This window comes from Mesocricetus auratus, unplaced genomic scaffold (assembly GCF_017639785.1).
Source record: "Mesocricetus auratus isolate SY011 unplaced genomic scaffold, BCM_Maur_2.0 Super-Scaffold_100676, whole genome shotgun sequence".
NCBI classification, from domain to species: Eukaryota; Metazoa; Chordata; class Mammalia; order Rodentia; family Cricetidae; genus Mesocricetus; species Mesocricetus auratus.
This window is the reverse complement of record NW_024429266.1, coordinates 41,198,812-41,206,571: the sequence shown is the minus strand read 5'-3', so window position 1 is coordinate 41,206,571 and position 7,760 is coordinate 41,198,812.

The following is a 7,760-nucleotide window of genomic DNA, read 5'->3' as shown; positions in this document are numbered from 1 at the left end:
TACTGATATCTGTTGATATTTTCCTTACAGGAAATTAATTTTTGAATAAATGGCTGACATTAACAGAAAGAAACATGTGTGATCTGACAGTCAGTCACAGAGACACTGAGTGGTCACTTTGTCTTTACCACTGAGTGCACACTCAATTGCTCTCCCCCAGTTGACCGATCAAACATGGTCCTGCTTCTCATCACCCACTGACTTTCTTTTGTCATTTCTTTCAACTTTTCTTTTTTTCCTTGAAAGAAAGAGTAGCATTTCAATGAAAGCTTTTCTAGGCTTTGGCACAGTTCTAACATTTTGTTCATACTTGATAATCACTGACAAAATTTCTATGAATCAATTACCACCATAGAAGACCTGGGGGGGAGGGCGTGACTCTGCAGCTAAGAGCACTCACTGCTCTCCAAAGGAAGTTCTATTTCCAGCACCCAGGTCAGGCCATTTGTAAGCCCAGCTCCAGGGGATCTGATGCCTCTGGCCTCCTCAAGTGTCTACAATAACATCCACACACATACACACACACACACCTACATGTAACTAAAATTGATAAAAGTAAATTTTTTTTAAATTACTACCACAGAGGTCACTTTTCAGATGTGGGGAACAGCTACCCCCGCCTGGGAAATATTCTGGAACTTTTCATTCATTTTGTAATATGTGCTGTACATGATCACACATAATAGAATCAAAGCTCAAATATATTTGCATATTTAGACCTTAAAAACTCAGTTCCCATTCAACCCAATAGTTATAGCAAGAACTCCTAATTGTGAAACTGCTGACACTGAAGTTTGGGCAACTGGAGCAGAGTTGTGTCTTTGGGGGGAACCATGACTCCTGTCGCTTTAAAGTACATTTCAACTTGCACTAATCAACACACTTACGTGTGCAAAGCTGGTGAGCCAGAGTCTGAAACATCCATTCTGACAAGGAGAAGATAAGGCATCCACATACCATGGTGATGTCTCAGGAGCACCTAGACTAGCGGGCTAACAGGCTGCTCTACAGCACAAAGGAAACAGTGGCCAAAGGAGAAAGGGAGCGGGATGGCCTTATGGATAGATAAGCATCTGCAAACTGAATGTGAGCCTGGGGGACTTGGGATTAGGTGAGACCTCTCCTTAGGGCCTCACACTGACAGTGTCAACTGTCTCTTGCTAACAAATGCACCAGCCACACTATTACTGAAAGGCAATTCAAGCTTGCACTTAGTAATTTCTAAATGGCTTCTTTCCCACCTGGATTATTCCTTTAAAAGAACCTTACAACTTTGACCTGGTCTCAAACTGTCACACTAAAAAGTCTTGATTGGAAGGTTTTTGTCATTAACATGAAAGTTTTGAATATGCAGGAAAGAAAATGGTTGTGTAATTGAGTCTAATAAATGCATTCGTGTAATATTTTTCCTAAAGACACTGGGAGGACTTAGGGTAAATGTCATGGCAATACCACCACCCACAGGTTTTGTCACTTTTATCACAGCCTGCCTATACAGATGCAAAAACAGCTCTACAAGTTTTCTCATGGACTCAAGTGTTAACTAAGTATGGGTGATTGGCTTATGTATAGAAGGCATTTCAAAGTAAATTCTCACTTAAAAGAATGAATGTTATAAATCAAAGTTGTTATGCTGCTAAAATTCTACTTTTAAAAGATATTGAATGCAGTATAAACTCCTGCACCCCCCCCCCCAACTCTGGTACCTTCTTCAAAACAGAAAGGCAAAAATTAACTATTTAACAACCAAAACAAATTATCCTTTTGTTCTTATAAGCTACTGCCACCCAGTGGATAGTTTGTGAAATAGCATCTCCTTTCTTATCCTTTCATGAACAAAGATGTTTATAGCCTAGCTTACCAGTTATGTTCTAAACAACGGTACCCCAGTAAACAGAATTGCGAGTTGAAAGCAAAAATATTTTAAACTAAAAATAATTCTGTGGTCATAAAAGTGCATTTATTTTACAGCCTGACAATTCAAGGTGAATTACATTTTAAGCAAAATGTCTAATTAAATAGAAGCATTTTTCTGTGTGTATGCTTCTATATTTATAGAATAAATAGAGCAAATCAGATGATCTGACTTGGGAAAGCAATTACAGGAAAGAATGGGTTCCAGGCACTGCAAGAGAGATGTCTTCATTTTCTGTTGCTTCCAAAAGAAACATAGTGTCTTAAACTGATCCGACCATTATTCAGATGAGAGCTGAGAGGTCTGAAATGGCTACTACAGGGCTAAAAACACATCATGGCTGCTTCCTTCTAGATGCCATGACAAAATCTATCCCCTTACCTTTCAGGTAGAGACCCTTTGTGACCATTGGAAATATCAGATATCTGCATCATAACAGTAGTGAAATTACAGTTATGAAGTAGCAACAAAAATAGTTTTATAGGTGGTGTCACCACAACATGAGGAACTGTGTTAAAGGTCACAGCATTAGGAAGATTGAGAACCACTGTCTAAAGTCTGTATTCTGACATCCCTTTTCTATCTTGGCAATACACTCTGAGATCTCTACTTCTTTCCTGTCTTCTCTGGCTTTTTTACCTTCCTCTTTCATTTAATGAAATCATTGTGTGGCTGGTGAGGCAGCTCAGCATTTTTATTCTTGCAGAGGGACCCGGAAGTCTGTAACTCCAGTTAAAAGGGATGCAGCACCCTCTTCTGGCCTCCTTGGGAACTTCATGCATATGATGCACAAACGGCAAAACACCCACACACATAAAATAAAAAATAAAGAAAAGAAAGTGGATCAATGTGTTTACATAGAACCTAGTCAGACAAGCCAGCCCAACAACTCCATCTTAAAAACCTTTAATCGGATACACAAAATCACCTTTCTCCCATAGGTAAATTATCAAAGTTTCCAGGATGTGTATCTTCAGAGCCCGAATATCCCAACCATTATGGATAAACTGGGAAGCAGAATTCAGTTTGAACTTCATTAAGATTTATGGAGCACCACCATGGTTCAAACTGTTGAAATCATATACTAAAGTAACTAAAGACAAATTACCAGAGAATATGGAGATCAAAATACTATAAAGCTAGTATAATTGTAGTCAGACTTTCTTTTCAGGCTTTCTTGAATCACCAGTCCCCAAATAACAACACGGAGACTTATTATTAGTTATGAAACCTTGGCCTTTGGCTTAAGCTTGTCCATGACAAGCCCTTAGAATTTAAATTAACCTGTTTTTATTAATCTATGTTCTGCCATGTGGTTTTTGCCTGTCGTCAGTACCTGTCCTCTGTGTCTGCTGGCAAAGTCCTGTTGCCTAGATTTATCCCTTTCACTTCCTCTTTCTACCTGGAAGTCCCACCTTCTCTCCTGCCAGCTATTGGTCATTGAGTTCTATATTAAACCAATCACAGTAACACATCTTTACACAGTGCACAGATATCCCACAACAATTTATTTCAAAACATTTTCTGTAACCCAGTTCTACCATTCTCTAGATGTGTGAGCCTGAATCACCAAATTACAACCTTCTTGTGCTTTTTCTTCTATGAGAAAAATGAAAAAGAAGAACAATGAAATTACACATAATTTGTATGCCTGTCTTATCACCTGATGCCATCACAGCTGTTCAGTAATAGATGAATCCAAAAGGTTCTGAAATTGATTTTTAATAGAATTGATTGAAACTGATATATATGTCAGAGAACTGTGTAGGTTTAAGTGAAAAATCATCCTTCTTGCTGGGTGGCTGGGTTATGCTCACGTTGCTTTGTGCCCATACTGTTGGGCGGTGGCACTACAAAACTTGAGTCCAGAGTAATCCCTAATGATAACAATAGTAATTATTTATAACTGAATGAATGAATGCTTCATGTTCTTCCAGACTCAGATCTAAATGTTTATATGTTTCATCTGTGCTAACCCTCACAGTGACTCTCAGAGTGCACATTAAATATCTGTCATCCTTTGGCGAGACGATCCTCCTGCTAAGACTACTGACTCACTGCACGTTGCACAACACTTATTTGCTAATCAAGGGGGAAATCAGAGTGAAAAGGAATGCAGTACAACTCTGGAAAATGCCTGAAATCACTCACCTAAAACGTGGAGCTGAGCGAGCCTAAGTTACGTAAATACTGAGTAATACACTTTTCAGTGTGATTAAATTTATAAATTGTTTAAAAGGTTTGCAAGGAGAACCCCTAAATGGCAACCTAGTTTGGAGCTTTAAACCACTCTTGCACGCTGAGAGCAAAACTTTGTGATCTTTGTTTCTCTGCCTTACTCTTTTAGTGTTGAAGATAAATCTTCTTGTGCCATCTTCCCAGTGATTCATTCTAATGGCTACTTCTAGTGACATCAGTAAAACTCAGACCAGAATCGGATACTCTGATGTCTGACATATTGCTGAGAGTGACCGGGGAAAGCCCAGCTGAAAAAGGATCTCCCGAGATGAACCCAGTGAGCTCTAATGTGTCTTACAACACTGATTAGAAAGCCAGATTCTCACAATGAATCAGTGACTGAGCCAAAGACAGAAGAAATCAAAGTATGTACTTTCTCATAACAAATACATAGACCAAAACAAGATGAAAAATTGTCATTAGACATGGTTCCCTGAAATATAGTATCTATGGCAACCTACCCAAGGTCATAAAATAGCCTCAGTTTTATGAGCTGCTTTTTTCATTATTCTTTAAAAAAAAAAAGGCACTTCAAGAACTAGTATTTAGTGTAGCTTATGCTTGTAATGAATGACTGCACTTAGTGGGTTAGAGGTAAGAGGATCAGGAGTTCATGCCTGTAATCCCAGCACTCAGGAGGGAGAGGCAGCCAGCAGGTCTCTGAGGTTGAGGCCAGACTGGTCTACAAAGCAAGTTCCAGGACAAGACAGACAGGGCTACAAAGAGAAACCCTGTCTCCAAAACCAAGAAGGCAGGCAGGCAGGCAGGCAGGCAGGCAGGCAGGCAGGCAGGCAGGCAGGGAGGGAGGGAGGGAGGGAGGGAGGGAGGGAGGGAGGGAGGGAGGGAGGGAGGGAGGGAGGAAGAGAGAGGAAAGAAAACTAATCTAGGAGGAATAGGGAGAGGGCAAATCATAATCAGAATAAATTGCAATGAAAGACAATCTATGTTTAATTAAAAAACAGAAAGAAAAGAAAACTATTTGGAAGAGCTGTCTATATGTCCATATGTGCAAGCAAGAAGATTAATAGACTAGAATATCACTGAGTATTTCTGAGTAGCCAAATTGTTATTTAATCCTAGGGCTCGTGTCTAAGACTACTGCCATAGGCTCAGTACTTGAAAGTCTCTGGAAATATGCGCATATTTGCTGGGCTCTTAGATGGGGTTGCCTGCATGTACTTATCTGTTTTCACTACCTACTGCCATGGGAAGACAGCAATCTCAAGGAGGAGAAAGCAGGTCAAGTACACCACAACCAGGAAACTATGAAGTTCTTCCTGAAACATGAGACACAGACTCCCTCTCCCAGAGACTGCATGGCAGTCCCAGGAGAATGGACTCCTGAAGTGCTCTATTTATTTGCTTCTGTAATTACTTAGTTAAGATTAAGTGATGCTTAATAGAAAAAGATGATAATGATTAACATTTTAACACCTACTTGATGATACTACTTAAAGTAATGCACATTTTTAAAAACTTTTATTTTCAAGCTACCCTGTAAGGATATTGAAGCATCTGGATGTTATACAGAAAATTTCAGAGCTGGACACCCAGCTCAATTGGAAGAGTGTTTGCCTGACATTCTGGAAGCCCTCAATTCAAGCTTTGATCCGACATACACCAGGAGTGGTGGTAGACTCCTGTAATCCCAGCACTTAGGGAGAAAAGGCAGGAGGGTGAGAAGATTAGGGTCATTTTCAGCTACTCAGAGAGACATTCACACAGGATAACAAAGGTCTTCCAATTTATTTGACACTCCAGCATTTTACTTATCCCAAAGCACTCATCTCTGGGGTAAGCCATCATGTAACCCTATTTGCTTGTAACGTTTTATGTCAGTGTTACTCTGGGAGTTAGTAAAATCATTTGAATTTTACTTCATTTTCTTCTCCCATCCCTTTTCAAAGGCTGTTTGATATATATTGTGGCCTATGACCATCGTGGGAAATTATGTCCAATTAATTGTTCTATCCCTCGTCAGTTCATAATTTTGAATATTTAATACAATTAGCTTAAGCACCCTTGCCTACAAAGCCAAACACTAGGAAGCCATTTAAATGGGTGGATTTGCTTCAGCAATTAGATTTCAATCAGACCTCCTCCAAATATTTATCCCATTCTTTTGCATAAATCCAAACTCCCTTCAGACAAAGCTAAGCTTCTTGTTTCTCTGCAGGAAATGTAATATAAACTCTGTCCTCCTGAGAAACACAAACCAGGAGCAAGATGATTCTAAGTTCTAGGCAATTGAATAAGTTTCTTTGGAGACGTTACACATTTTAAGGATAATAGAACAGAACAGAAGGACCCTGGCAGGGGGTGGGTGCGGTGTGGAGGGTGGGGTAATAATAGTAAAAACTACATTTGCTCCATGATGGAAAGGAAACGGGTTTTCAACAACCACTATGTATACACTATATGGAACCACTAATTCTAGCTATAGTAACCACTATGTATGTACTATATGAAACCACTATGTATGTACTACATGGAACCACTATGTCTATACTATATGGAACCACTAATGTTAGCTATAGTAACCACTATGTCCATACTATATGGAACCACTAATATTAGCTGCTTTTGCTGTTCTTATGAGTATTTTGCATTTGTAAGCATAAATGACATAAAGCAAATTCTTCTAGGGTAACAGGTGGGTGTTTCTTTTGTTCTTATTAAATCAAAGAGTACCGTTACTAACCAGCTTAAGTCAGAAACACTTAGGGTTCTTTCTCTTCAAATATTTGTCCCACTAGCTGCCAAGGTTATGCCAAGTACACTTAGAGAATGTTCACTGATCAGAAAGATGGTAATCTAATCACAGCTTGCACAGGCTAGAAAAGAAATCATTACTCTGTATCAGTAGGCATTCTCAAAGTCACTTAACGGGGTTTGCAGATATTGACACATGGCTCATTAAATAATAAAACCTTTGTCTTTTTCTAGATATGGTTATTTATAATGTCCTTCTACAATCTGAGTAATACAAATTATTATTCTATTATTTAATTTTGTCCTCCTTACATCGTTCATTTTGACGATATTGAGTGTTTAAAAGTATAAAAATTAATTACTTGGAGAAGGAATACAGGATCATTCGGTTTTTAAGGCTTTAAAAGACCTTGAAATTTATACAGAGCTCAGTCTAGATAATCCAAGTGTCTTGCACATGCTGTCAAGCCTGGGGAGAGGAGAATCATACTTCTTCCATGAGATCTTTACTATTGCTGTTGAGACAGGACCTGATATAAGTCAGGCTGTCCTGAAACTCACCATGTAGCTAAGGATAACCTTAAATTTCTCATCCTACTGCCTCTACCTCTTAATTTCTGGAAAGGTACATGTCACCATGTTTAGTGTACACAGTACTGGGATTGAGTCTACCAACTATGTCACTTTCCCAGGCCTGAATCGTTTTTATGTGCCCAATCTTGCCTAACTGCTAAAGTTCTTAGAATATATATGGCTCTGAACTCAGAAGTCTTATTTTGAACTTTGAATTTCTCTGTAGTATAAACAAGAAGTCATAACACAATCCATGGACCTGGATGTTATCTCTGCTCACCTATTGGCTATTTTAAAATGTCCTTGTCTGACCTCTCCCATT